At 43.0% G+C, this 14,771-nt stretch overlaps 2 long non-coding RNA genes across 2 annotated transcripts in view; one reads left to right on the top strand and one right to left on the bottom strand.

Moving 5' to 3' along the window:
* The window catches only part of LOC132026838 (uncharacterized), a 47,895-nt gene extending 33,688 nt beyond the window's left edge, over positions 1–14,207 (top strand). The window contains exon 5 of the long non-coding RNA XR_009407013.1: positions 9,536–14,207. This is a non-coding gene — a long non-coding RNA (uncharacterized LOC132026838). The remainder of the gene's footprint in view (positions 1–9,535) is intronic.
* The window catches only part of LOC132026839 (uncharacterized), a 52,006-nt gene that overhangs the window by 14,645 nt on the left and 22,590 nt on the right, over positions 1–14,771 (bottom strand). The window lies entirely within an intron of this gene.

Raw genomic sequence — 14,771 nt, 5'->3', positions numbered from 1 at the left:
GGCGAGCGTGGGGGAAATCAAATATGCATTATTGTTAGTGCCGCAAAGGCTATTCTTAGAATTGCTAATGCAAGAAATCCCAAACAAGTGCTGCTTATCTGGCCCTCAAGAATTTTGGCACAGGTTTCTTCCAGAGGGACATTTTTTCTTATGTCATTCTCTATCAGGGAAGTAGTTGAGTAGAAAGAACACCAAACTGAGAAGAATGTGGATCTCCTAGGGAGACTGGGAGACTCTTTTGCCCCCCCAAACCCTCCCTCCCCCACTGCCTTCTCAGGCCTCAGCTCTGTTCTTTCTGTCTCTGGGTCCCTGTTTCCCCGTGTGGGGATCTGAGCATCTCGGTGTCCATCTCTCTTTCAGTGCCCCTGCTCTGTGTGTCTTTCTTTGCTGCCATTTCCCACCAGCGCACAGGAGAAGAATGAGGCACAAACAAGTCAGCTGTAAGAGGGGGGCAGCAGGTCCACAACAGTTGAAAGGACTGTCGGCTTGAAGAACTCCCTAGTCCCTAGTTCCGTGTTTATGAGCTAGAACAACGAACAAATGAGAAGAAGAAGGTTATATATTAGTCATAGGTCTTGTAGGTAAGCAAGGAGGAGTATGAGTCATATGTTGATCACAAGACTTACAGGTAAACAGAAGAGTAGGGGGTCCCTGACCAAGCAGCAGGGAATTTGTAGTTGAGCAAGTGCACTTACAGGGACTATTCTAACAGGAGGCTTTCTCTGGGGCAGGCGAGGCAACGAAAAAGGGAAGCCGGCCATGTCCTACCCTGAGTGGGTAGAGCACCCCCAGCTGCTCAGCTTCAAGGACCTGTATCATCCTTTCACCAGAGGCCTGCTGCTAGGACGTGTTTTTCTCACGGTCATCATTAAGCATGCTTGCGTGACCAGTACAGTTTCTCATCACTTCTATTTTAAGCACTTTATTATTCTCAGGGACAGTTATATTACATTCCCCCTTTTTGTTTATGTAGAAGTAGAAGTCGTTTCTGCTTGCAACTTCTTGATCCATTAGTTGTTGGAAGGATTTACATGTCCATGTGAGGACTAAGCATTAAAAGATAATAGCAGTAAAAAGAATAATCATTCCACCTAGGATGCAAAGCATCTTAGGTTTGATCCAAGCAAAAGGGTTTAGATCATACAGAATATCATTAATCCTTTCATGCAAAACTCACTCCTGGAACTGACTGTGATGATGTGCGAGGATGCCTTGAATAGTTTTTTTTTTTTTAATTTATTTATTTTCAGCATAACAGTATCATTATTTTTTCACCACACCCAGTGCTCCATGCAATCCGTGCCCTCTATAATACCCACCACCTGGTACCCCGACCTCCCACCCACCCTCCACTTCAAACCCCTCAGATTGTTTTTCAGAGTCCATAGTCTCTCATGATTCACCTCCCCTTCCAATTTACCCCAACCCCCTTCTCTCTAACTCCCCATGTCCTCCATGCTTTTTGTTATGCTCCACAAATAAGTGAAACCATATGATAACTGACTCTCTCTGCTTGACTGATTTCACTCAGCATAATCTCTTCCAGTCCCGTCCATGTTGCTACAAAAGTTGGGTATTCGTCCTTTCTGATGGAGCCATACTCCATAGTGTATATGGACCACATCTTCCTTATCCATTCATCTGTTGAAGGACATCTTGGTTCTTTCCACAGTTTGGTGACTGTGGCCATTGCTGCTATAAACATTGGGGTACACATGGCCCTTCTTTTCACTCCATTTGTATCTTTGGGGTAAATACCCAGGCGTGCAATGGCTGGGTCATAGGGAAGCTCTATTTTTAATTTCTTGAGGAATCTCCACACTGTTCTCCAAAGAGGCTGCAGCAACTTGCATTCCCACCAACAGTGTAAGAGGGTTCCCCTTTCTCCACATCCCCACCAACACATGTTGTTTCCTGTCTTGCTAATTTTGGCCATTCTAACTGGTGTAAGGTGATATCTCAATGTAGTTTTAATTTGAATCTCCCTGATGGCTAGTGATGATGAACATTTTTTCATGTGTCTGATAGCCATTTGTATGTCTTTATTGGAGAAGTGTCTGTCCATATCTTCTGCCCATTTTTGGATATGACTGTCTGTTTTGTGTGTGTTGAGTTTGAGGAGTTCATTATAGATCCTGGATATCAACCTTTTGTCTGTACTGTCATTTGCAAACATCTTCTCCCATTCCATGGGTTGCCTCTTTGTTTTCTTGACTGTTTCCTTTGCTGTGCAGAAGCTTTTGATTTTGATGAAGTCCCAAAAGTTCATCATCGCTTTTGTTTCCTTTGCCTTTGGAGACATATCTTGAAAGAAGTTGCTGTGGCTGATATCAAAGAGATTACTGCCTATGTTCTCCTCTAGGATTCTGATGGATTCCTGTCTCACTTTGAGGTCTTTTGTCCATTTTGAGTTTATCTTTGTGTACGGTGTAAGAGAATGGTCGAGTTTCATTCTTCTACATATAGCTGCCCAGTTTTCCCAGCACCATTTATTGAAGAGACTGTCTTTTTTCCACTGTATATTTATTCCTGTTTTGTCGAAGATTAATTGACCATAGAGTTGAGGGTCCATATCTGGGCTCTCTACTCTGTTCCACTGGTCTGTGTCTGTTTTCATGCCAGTACCATGCTGTCTTGGTGATCACAGCTTTGTAGTAAAGCTTGAAATCAGGTAACGTGATGCCCCCAGTTTTATTTTTGTTTTTCAACATTTCCTTAGTGATTCAGGGTCTCTTCTGATTCCATACAAATTTTAGGATTATTTGCTCCAGCTCTTTGAAGAATACCGGTGGAATTTTGATCAGAATAGCATTAAAAGTATAGATTGCTCTAGGCAATGTAGACATTTTAACAATGTTTATTCTTCTGATCCAAGAGCATGGAATGGTCTTCCATCTTTTTGTGTCTTCTTCAATTTCTTTCATGAGTGTTCTGTAGTTCCTCGAATACAGATCCTTTACCTCTTTGGTTAGGTTTATTCCCAGGTATCTTATGGTTCTTGGTGCTATAGTAAATGGAATTGATTCTCTAATTTCCCTTTCTGTATTTTCATTGTTAGTGTATAAGAAAGCCACTGATTTCTGTACATTGACTTGGTATCCTGCCACGTTGCTGAATTGCTGTATGAGTTCTAGTAGTTTGGGGGTGGAGTCTTTTGGGTTTTCCATATAAAGAATCATGTCATCTGCAAAGAGAGAGAGTTTGACTTCTTCATTACCAATTTGGATACCTTTTATTTCTCTTTGTTGTCTGATTGCTGTTGCTAGGACTTCTAATACTATGTTGAACAAGAGTGGTGAGAGTGGGCATCTTTGCCGTGTTCCTGATCTCAACGGGAAGGACGCAAGCTTTTTCCCATTGAGGATGATATTTGCTGTGGGTCTTTCATAGATAGATTTGATGAAGTTCAGAAATGTTCCCTCTATCCCTATACTTTGAAGCCTTGAATAGTTATCTTGAAGCTGTTTAATATCCCAAAGTTAAATGATCTCCATAATGACTAGTAATATGAGGGTGAGCCTTGTTTCACAATATTTCTGATTCATTACAGGCGTAGGGAGTAACACTGAAGGAAGGAACTTTCCAATCACAAAAGGGGAGCCTAAGCTTTATATTTTATTTTATTTTATTTATTTTTTTTTTAAAGATTTTATTTATTTATTTGACAGAGAGAAATCACAAGTAGGCAGAGAGAGAGAGAGGAGGAAGCAGGCTCTCTGCTGAGCAGAGAGCCCGATGCGGGACTCGATCCCAGGACCCTGAGATCATGACCTGAGCCGAAGGCAGCGGCTTAACCCACTGAGCCACCCAGGCGCCCTTTATTTTAAAGGTCATCTATATGTATATATATCACAGCTGATTCTAAGTTACAGACTCTTTCATTTAATCTTTGATCTATGACTGTTTATTGATTCCAAGTTTTGCTAGCATTCTCATGCCATTTTTTGCACAAATTGAGCGGTTTGTACAGTCTAATGCAAGGCCATTCCAGCAGTCGTAGCCATAGCAGTAATGGCTATTTATTCCTAAAATAGGTGCTATAAGCAGCCCAAGAAATCTTTTTGTTCTGTGGACCCTGTCCTTCAAAACTGTTAAAAGTTGGGGCACCTGGGTGGTTCAGTCATTGGGCATCTGCCTTTGGCTCATGTCATGATCCCACCACGGTCCTGGGATCAAGCCCTGCCTTGGGCTCCCTGCTTGGCAGGAAGCTTGCTTCTCCCTCTCCCACTCCCCATGCTTGTGTTCCCTCTCTCGCTGTGTCTCTGTCAAATTAATAAAATCTTTAAAAGCAAAAACAAAAAACTGTTCAAAGTATTTGCATATCTGGAGTGCTTTCCCAAACATGGTGGTGTTTCATTGCCAACCAAATGCCTATTCTTCTAGCTATGAGAATAATAGAATTGTCTGTGTAAACGTTCTCATTCGTGCAGTTGACCATTTTACATTTGGGACACTTTATTTCTCTAGCGTTCTGATCAAAAGTCATTTCTCGAATAACAAAAACATAGGGATCTCTCATATGTGCCCTTACCCATTCTTCTCTCATCAGGGAAAGGTGAATGCATGATGATTGGACTGATAAATGTAAGAGCTATTCCAGACTCTTAGCTACGCGATTTAAAGTGGTGGTGACTTTCCATAAATTTTTTTGTCTTTTATGACCATCCCCAAAAGGGGATGGCCCCGAAAGTCCTTGCCCATGACAGGCCAGAGGTGCATTTCCCCAAGTAGAGGTTTGTGGTAAGGCAAGGTAATTAGAAACTGCCTTTTTAAGTTCCAATGAGAAGAGCAGTGTCTCCCAGTGCAAGTTGTGACTGCCATCCCCTTAGGGGACCAGTGACACACAATTCCATAGGAATCAATAAGGACACTTGGGTGAGAAGCTTGACAATCCTCCCACAAGGGGCGAATTCCCTTATGGGATCACATCTGTGTCAGTTTGTTTTTGGGGCTAGGGGGTACTGCTGTGCTATAGCTAGCACCCTGATATTCATTGGCGTGGAACGTTTTATTAGAAAGTAAATGTAACTGAACTGCAGTCAGACTATTATTTTTTTAAGAATTTTATTTATTTATTTGACAGAGAGAGATCACAAGTAGGCAGAGGCAGGCAGAGAGAGAGGGGGAAGAAAGCTCCCTACTAAGCAGAACGCCCAACATGGGGCTCGATCCCAGTATCCTGAGATCATGACCTGAGCCAAAAGCAGAGGCTCAACCCACTGAGCCACCCGGCACCTGAGGTCAAACTATTATTAACAGGAGAAGCCACCAACCATCTTTGATCATCAGGGATTAGCGAACTGGAGTGAGAACTGATAAATATTGGTCTATTTTGATATCCCATGGTAAGATTAATGTTTGTGCCCTCCTCTTGGGGCAATGATGGCAATCTGGGATCCAATATTCCAGGTACCCATTTTGAGGCATTCAAATAAATTGCTGTTGTATCTTCTCCCCACTCTGCTGGACGGAGCAGGGGAGGATTAGGTATATACGCCCAATAAGTAAAGTTATCTATTTGTGCATAACATCCAGGAAGACTTATGGCTACCGTGATGAGGGCCGGCATAGTACATCAGATGTAGAAATAGCAGCAGTTTGCATATGCTGTAAAACATAAACTGTATATAAAGAATCAGGTAACAAATTAAATGCAGGAGAAACATCTTGAAATCACATAGTAACTGCCATTAATTGTGACTTCTGTGCTGAGACCAGTAGTAGATAGGATTTTTGAGGTAGGACCATAATAACAGGGTTTGCCTTTGACAGAGCCATCAGAACAGTGAGTAGGATCATCTGTTCCTGGATTTTTAGAGGTAATTTTAGGAAGCACAAAAGCAGTGTGCTTTAGAAATGAATAGGTAAAGAGGGGTCATGAGAGGATGAGCTTCCAGTAAAAGCACTGAGAGCAATTTGCCAATTTAAATTATTCTGGAATGCTGTTTCAGTTTGTATTTTATGTAAAGGCAGAACAATAACCTTTGTATCATATCCCTGTATTTGACAAGTTCCTGTTCTTCCCAACTGAATAATGCTCCCAATACAGTCTATATAGGTAGTGAGTGTTTTAACAGTATTATTTGGAACAAAAGCCCATTTTATGATTCTGGATAATCATAGATAATAAGCCAATGTAACAAGCTTATGACTGAGACATCAGCTCCAGTATCAGTGAGACCCGAAAATTCTTTTCCTTGTATTTTAACATGGCAGATCAGTTTATATAAATTTTCTCAATGAAATATGCCCCGGTTTTTCCAGTGCTCCCAAACCCAGTAGAGTTTCTTTCCATGTTTTTATTATTTTTTTTTTTCAGTGTCCCAAGATTGTTTATGGACCACACCCAGTGCTCCATGCAATATGTGCCCTCCTTAATACCCACCACCAGGCTCTCCCAACCCCCTCCCCCCCCCTCCCTCCCAGTCCCTCAATTTGTTTCTCAGAGTCCACAGTCTCGCATGGTTCATCTCCCCCTCTAATTTCCCACAACTCACTTCTCCTGTCCTTCACCCAATGTCCTCCCTGTTATTCCTTATGCTCCACAAGTAAGTGAAACCATATGATGGACTCTCTGCTAAACGTATTTCACTCAGCATAATCTCCTCCAGTCCCATCCATGTTGATACAAAAGTTGGGTATTCATTCATCCTTTCTGATGGAGGCATAATACTCCATTGTATATATGTACCATATCTTCTTTATCCATTTGTCTTTTGAAGGGTATCTTGGATCTTTCCACAGTTTGGCAACTATGGTCATTGCTGCTGTGAACACTGGGGAGAAACATCTTGAAATCACATAGTAACTGCCATTAATTGTGACTTCTGTGCTGAGACCAGTAGTAGATAGGATTTTTGAGGTAGGACCATAATAACAGGGTTTGGCCCTTCTTTTTCCTACCTCTGTATCTTTGGGGTAAATACCCAGTAGTGCAATTGCAGGGCCATAGGATAGCTCTGTTTTTAATTTCTTAAGGAATCTCCACACTGTTTTCCAAAGTGGCTGTACCAATTTGCATTCCCCCCAACCATATAAGAGAGTTCCCCTTTCTCCACATCCTCTCCAATGCTTGTTTACTGTCTTATTAATTTGGGCCATTCTAATTGGTGTAAGGTGGTATCTCAATGTAGTTTTGATCTGAATCTCCCTGATGGCTAATGATGATGAACATTTTTTCATATGTCTGTTAGCCATTTGCATGTCTTCTTTGTAGAAGTGTCTGTTCATGTCTTCTGCCCATTTTTTGATGTGATTATCTGTTTTTTTGAGTGTTGAGTTTGAGGAGTTCTTTATAGATCTTGGAGATCAGTCCTTTGTAGTGTCATTTGCGAATATATTTTCCCATTCCATGGGTCGCCTCTTTGTCTTTCCATGTTTTTAAATTGATCCTGGAAATAGGCTAAAAGTAGCAACTGGGCAGTGCAGTCCCCTTTTTGGAAACAGTATGGAGCTCAGTAGTTATTGTCACTGTAATTTCACTGGTGTAGTCTGAATCCATAATGCCGGTGTGGACTAATACTCCCTTTGAGGTGAGGCCAGATCGTCCCAAAAGTAACCCAGTCGTTCCCTTCAGTAAAGGGTCAAAAATTATTTGGAATTTTAGTGGGAAGCTAGGCAGGCATTTAGAGATGATCTTTGGGAATGGGGATATCTAATCCGGCACTACATAAATTTAAAATGGTACCTTTGTCTGAAAGCTGGGTGCTAAGGGAGAATTGGCCCCCCTTGTTTTGTGGAGCTGAAGGCTTGCCCCAAAGTAAGTTTCCCTGAAGGGGGGATTCATCGTTGTGGAATTTGGAATAACACTGATTGGCCCAGTGAATTCCTTCTTTACATTTAGGACAGAGACCTGGTGGCTCATGTCTTGCATTTCACAGGGAGAATTTTCCTTCTTGCCTATGTTGAGCTTTAGAATGCTGTGTCTGCCCACAGTTGAAATACTGTCCTTTAAATTTTCCTGTGGTCAGAGCAGCCATTGCTAGAGCTAACAAATCAGCTTTAGAGGTCTCTACTCCCACTCCTTGGCATAGCTTAATATGGTCTGTTAATGTTTCCTTGCCTTTAAAGGGTTCAATCAGCTTTTTACAATCAGCCTTGGCATTTTCATATGCCAGTAGCTGAAGAATTGTATCAGCAGCTTTGAGATTAATTTATCTTTTAATAGCTTCTTGTAACCCCACAATAAAATCAGTATAGGGTTCTTTAGGACCCTGTACCACCTTTTGAAAAGAAGAACACTTCTCTCCTTGGGATTCTGTTCTCTCCCAGGCTCTCAAACAACGCCAGAGCTGCTCAATAGCTTGATCACTCATTAGTACTTGATCTTGCACCCAGGCCCATGGCCCAACACCCATGAGCTGCTCCATGGAAACAGGAACATTATTAGCTGTGTTATGGGCAGCTGCTGTTTCTGCATGATCTTGCCACCATGTTAAACTGTAAAAACTCACTTGAGGATAAGACAGGTTTTGCTAGTAATAACCCATCAATCGGAATAGGTTGATTTTCTTCTCAGATGCCTTGAATGATTCCCGTTGTATATGGGGAACTAACTCCATAGTTTTGTACTGCCTGTTTTAATTCCTTGAATAACTTGAAGGGAAATGCCTCATAGATACCATGAGGGTTGTTGGGATCATGTCCTGGAGTGACATGATCTCTAACAATAACTGGGAAATTTAAATGTAAGGCATCTAAGTCTCCTGCTCACTTTGCTTCAGTGAGGCCTTTTTGAATGGCTGATGGCATGATTTTTCACCCTTTTCACTAAATGGTGCCTTCTCATAGGATGGTGGAGCCAATGGTGACGATGCCACTTGCCCTGGCACAGTAGCAATTCTTCCCTTCTTTTGTTCTGTTACTGGAGCGAGGGGGAGAAAATTCTTCCTTTTTATATTCCTTTATGATGACTTTAGTAATTTCTCTCCAGGAAAGCATGTTCAGGTTCCTCTTTTTTAGTTTCTCCTGAAACTCATTATTGCTTTCCAAATTAGGGCTTTATAAAGGCTCCAGGCTCTCTGCTTCTGGGAACTCAGACCTAGTGTGGTGATATCTCACACACACACACGCACACAACCTGCACACACATGTGCATACACAGGCACATGCACACACACCCTGCCCCTTTCAGCTTACTCATCAAGCAAAGGGAAATGAGGTCATGTGCTCTGGGTAACACTTAAACTAAAAGGAGTTAGACCCAGAAACATCTTATTAACCACATTGATTTTTTTTTTTTTGAACATGCTACTCAGATTTATTATTGACATATCAGGAGTCTGGAATTACAGTTCTAAAGCTTTGAGGGTTTTGATTGGTTCACCTGCTCTGTCACAGTGATCTTCTAACATGGATGGGTAGCAATTCTTTGTTTGAAAAGCCCTGTTTTAGACAACGGATCCTGTTTACTCTTTTAAAACTCTGTGGGTCAGTTTTCCTTGGACAATCTGGGCTTGTAGGTAATTTTGTCCCTTGGTGTGTTTCTGTGTTGAGTTGCTGCCTTGAGTCACCAACGGTATGTGCTTTTTTACAGGAGTCTGCGGATATGGAAACATGGACGAGGTGGGGGGACATGTTTGTACAGCAATAGCGCCGACTGCAGTCAAGGCAGCAGTAAGCTTTGTCAGTGGATATCAAGAGAAGATATGATATCTGTCTGCTTCTGTGAGCTCAGAACTGGGCTGGGTGACATCACACACACATACACACACACACCCTCCTGCTTTGAGCTTACTCATCAAGGAAATGGAAATGAGTTAATACACTTAGAATATCACTTAGGTTCCTTCAGGGTGTAAGTAACAGAAGACCAACTCCATTTGGTTTAATTTTTTTTTAAAGATTTTTATTTATTTATTTGATAGACAGAGATCACAAGCAGGCAGAAGGCAGGCAGAGAGAGAAGGGGAAGCAGGCTCCCCGCTGAGCAGAGAACCCAATGCGGGGCTCTATCCCAGGACCCTGAGATCATGGCCTGAGCTGAAGGCAGAGGCCTAAACCACTGAGCCACCCAGGCACCCCATTTATTTTTTTAAAAAGATTTATTTATTTGAGAGGGAGTAGGGGAGAGGGGCAGAAGGAGAGAGAATCCTGGAACAGCCCCCTCACTAAGAAGGAGCCTGATGCAGAGCTCCGTCCCAGGACCCCGAGATCATGACCTGGGCAGAAACTAAGTGTTGGCCTCTCAGATGATGAGCCTACCAGGTGCCCCTCCATTTGGTTTAAATGGTAAAGACATTTATTAACTCACAAGATACTCATTGAGAGGTAGAGCAGACTCCAGTGCCCACAGTGTCTTGGGATTTAAGCTCCTTCCACTACTTCTCGTTCCCATAAAGCTAGTTATACTTACAGTTGCTTTAATTGATATATTTCTGAACCCACAGTTATGTTTCCTGTAGGTGTGCATTCAGTGACTTCTTGCTCCTTGATCACTTTTAAAAAGTGAGTTAAACTTCATTCTCCTCCTCTTTTTTTTAAGGATTGTATTTATTTGACACAGAGAGAGATCACAAGTAGGCAGAGAGGCAGGCAGAGAGAGGAGGAAGCAGGCTCCCCGCTGAGCAGAGAGCCTGATGTGGGGCTCAATCCCAGAACCCTGAGATTATGACCTGAGCTGAAGGCAGAGGCTTAATCAACTGAGCCACCCAGGTGCCCTAAACTTCTTCCTCTTTTTAATAATAAATCATGGTTTTTCACTTCCATTCTCTCTAGTAAGAGGCCGACTTGTCACTTCAACATCATCACAGTGTTCTTTTGGAATGTGTAGCTTTTGTCAGGCAATGGATTTCATCTGTTCTGTCGTACCTTACAAATTCTGAATCTGCTTGTCTTTTGCTGAAAGGAGCTGAGCACTCCTCAGTACTCCTCTACTCCTGCTGGTGTTGAACATGGCCCACTTTCTGCTTCTGCTCCTGTAAGGGCTGAAGCAGTGCTCTCTTCCCCTGCTGCTGGTTGTCAATGATCTGTTGCTCTTTTATTTCCCCCTCAAGGTCATCTTTTAACTCATTGAGTTGAAAGACCTCACACTCTAGTTCTACAGTCTCGCCTAGGATTTTAGGTCAACCACAGGGACAGTGTGACTCTGTTGTTTCAGGTGCTCCAGGTCTTTGTTCACGGGAGGATTTTTGTCAGGCAACCAGGCTTTCATCTGTTCTATCACGTCTTGCAAATTCTGAATCTGCTCGTCTTTTACTGAGGGGAGCTGAGCATGTTTAACATTCATCTCCTGTCAGTAGGAAGATGAAGCCACCCAGGCACCCCAAGATCATATTTTAACTCCTTGAGTTGAAATACCTCACACTCGAGTTCAACAATCTCAACCAGGATTTTAGGGTCAACCCCAGGGACAGTGAGACTCTCTTGTCTTAGCCACTCCAGGTCTGCATTCACATGGGGATTTTTATCTGTCCCGAATGGGGGACACATATCTTTGTCCTCCGTGGATGGCTTTAAAATGTCATTGCTTCTTAAGGTTCCAGTCGATTTACCGAATTCCTCCTGAAACTCTGGCCTTTCTCTAAGCTCTTCAATGTACACCTCTTGCTCTCTGACGCATTGTGTCAATTGCTTCTGCTCCTCCAAAGCAGAGGACAGCAGTTTCTTCATTTCTTGATGGTCGGCATCCATCTGTTCCTCTTTTGGAGGTGTGGTATTTCCAGGTCTTTCTCTTGACCGAGTTGAATGAAATGCGCATGCTCTACCAGTGACCATTCTTTGAGACTTCACTCAGACTTGTTTGTCTCTTCCAACAGCTTCTTTTCGGCCCCACACAATTTTGCTAGTAACTCTCCTTTCCCTATTTGTAAAGCCCTCACAGCAATGTTGTTCTCCAGAGAATCTTCATTGTTCCACAGAATAGATTTTTCCAGCTGATGTCTTACATCTTGGAGCTCCAAAAGCAACTTTTGGTGTTTTGCTCTGCGATAAGAAGCAACATTGTTTAAACTGTCCTTCAGCTGCTGCATCTCTGCAAGTTGTTGCTTCAATCTTCTGAGCTCAGTTTCCCTTTCTTGAAAGAAATCATCTTTCACGTTCCCAGCGGAGTCTTGATTTTGCAGGTCTTCCACCTGTTTTTGATACTCAATTAGTTGCCCGCAAGGTCTCTCATTGACTTCTGCCAGTTTCTCCTGATGGGCATTCTGCAATAGCATCATGCCAAGCTGATGTCATCCAACCCCCTCATTCAGTGCTGTTCTGTCCCTGGTGCTCTTCAGTTTCCAGACTGTATTTGTGTCCCTGGGATGAAGTCCCTGTTTGGTCCCTGGGATGAAGACTGGGACAAGTTCTAGTATATCACTTTCTGCCTCCAGTGTTAGGATCTCATCTGGAGAGTCTGCTGATGTCTTGCTCTGTCCAATTGACATCAGCAAAGTCCATGTCATTGCCATGTAAAGTTCTTTCTTCAGCACATCTCTGGTGAAATTGAAGGTGTGGCCCAGGAAATTAGTCTCCTTGCCATCCACTCCCCCCAGGAAATGGCCTAGGCGAAAGCCCTGGCCACCAACCCAGAGAGAAATCCTTGCAGGTCATAAAACTGACCTGGCCCACTGTGGAAAAGCACCTAGCTTTTTCTTGTGGGAGCTTCAGTCCATTTGGTCCTTGTTCTGCCACAAACTGGACCCGTCTCCTTTCCTGTGAGCGAGCGTGGTTATACCTGTTCTTACTTGTTAAAAGAGCGGGTGAGAGATCAAATCAGGGAATAGCTATGAAAGGCCTTTGTGTCATATCACTATCACCCAGCCTTGCACATCTCCAAACTGTACTGTAGACACTGTCACAATGACAATAAAATCTTTGTGATCGTCAATACGGCAGACACAGGGGCTCTGGGGCTCACAATCCCACTGGCAGGGTCTTTCACAGGTGCAGAGGACACGTCTACAAGGGTTTTTATCAAAAGCCCTGTTTGTAACAGCAAAGGATGAGAAGCCAGGGACCCATCCTTCACCAGGGCCCCGGTGACATCAAGTACATGGCTGACAGCGGCAACAGGCTGGGGACAGGGGCATGACACAGGCAGTCACTGCATTCCCTCCGAATATATTTTTAACATTTTGAACCAGAGGGGCACCTTCACAAATGAAACAATTCGGGAAGGAAGATGTCAAATGTTCATTTATCTTTAATCTCCAGAAGGTGGTCTCCATCCCAGCCCTAAATTTAGAACTTTACAATGACATTCTGTCTTTAGTAGAAATGCCTTTATCAGCTACCTGACAGAATGGACTTAAGGAAAATATTCTGAGAGAGACACAGAGACAAGCTATCCCTCAGTGAGGTCGGAAAGCATCCCTGCAGAGCCGCCCCAGGAGAAGAGCAAATGAGGACTCTGCTGCTCTTCTTCAGGGTCAGCGATTTATCTGTGGACTCATGGGAGAAATAGGGACTTTCACATTTTTTTTTTTTTAATTTAAAGCTGATGCAACTAAAGTAAGTAGAATCTATTTAATGATTTAATGGTAGAATTAATGATTTACAAATAAAATGCCCTGTGGAGCACCTGGATTCCTCAGTCAGTTAAGCGTCTGCCTTTGGCTCAGGTCAAGGACTCAGTCGTGAGATCAAGCCCCACATCAGGCTTCCTGCTCAGCTGGGAGCCTGTTTTTCCGTCTTCCTCTGCCCCTTCCACTCATGCTCTCCCTCTGAATAAATAAACAAAATCTTTAAAGTGTCCCATGATTGGTACATAGGAAAGAAAGTATTTTACATCAGAACATCAGATCTTAATGTTCCTCTTTGAAATATGCTTTTTCATGGCCAAGTACAAACTACTTAGGACTCAGATAAAACTCAAAAGGCAAGATAATGATGAAATAATATTTTCAAATCATGAAACGGGGCTAATAAACGGGGCAAATAAGTAAATATAGGCCATTATCTCTTACCCTGTTTCCTTCATCTCTATCCTGTGTGGGTAAAAGCCTCTATGGTTATAAAATGGCCTCACAGACTCTCTGCTGAAGGGGAAGGCACAAGCAAATGTTGCTGAATAAATGGACTTGTTCGGCTCTGGGGTGGGGAGCTGGGGTAAAGGAGATGGGAAATAAAAGAGGGGGGAAGGAAAAAATCTGTGTTCTAAGTCCTATTGCTTACAGCATAACTATCTTAAGAACAAAATTTGAGTAGCATTTAGAAATGTACTGCAATGTGATACAGGAGTTCTTGGTCTATTGATTCTCCTAATAAATTGAGCTTGCAGTTTACAGGTTATCCTGCATTTTATGTTTCTAGGAAATCATTTTTATTGTGTGTTATAGAATATCATTCACAACAGACTGGATATTGAAACAAAAACTTAAAAGATGCTCACCACATTCTATTTGGCCTGCAGTGTGGAGATGCCAGCCCAGCAGAGGAAGAAGGCAGGCAGGCCGCTGACATGCTGCCTGGGGTACCCAGGTCCTGGGGCTCCAAGGTGGGTCCCTGCCTCTGGTTAGGAAAGCTGTCTCAGGAGCTCAGGAGGGAGGGTTCAGGCCTCTTAGGCCTGGCCCCATCTTCCTAAAGCCTGGTTCACCCTCAGCTCAAAATAAGGTGCATGTCCTTACTGTCAGGGACCACCACTTTAAACTTCCTTTGCATTTCTTACAGAATCTACCCACAGGCTCCATCTTTAGGGCCAGGATTCCCTGCATGCCCAAGCACTTGGGGTCATCTGGCTAATTTCTCAATCTGGGTGAGATTGAGTCAACCCTCCCATCTCAAGTCCTTTCACTGCTTGCTAGAGGCTGCAGAGCTTAATAGTGTTACCATCATTTTACTAAGGTCAA

Source organism: Mustela nigripes, chromosome 11 (assembly GCF_022355385.1).
Source record: "Mustela nigripes isolate SB6536 chromosome 11, MUSNIG.SB6536, whole genome shotgun sequence".
In the NCBI taxonomy this organism is placed as follows: Eukaryota; Metazoa; Chordata; class Mammalia; order Carnivora; family Mustelidae; genus Mustela; species Mustela nigripes.
Note: the sequence above shows the minus strand (reverse complement) of the source record. Positions and strands in the feature narration are given on the sequence as shown.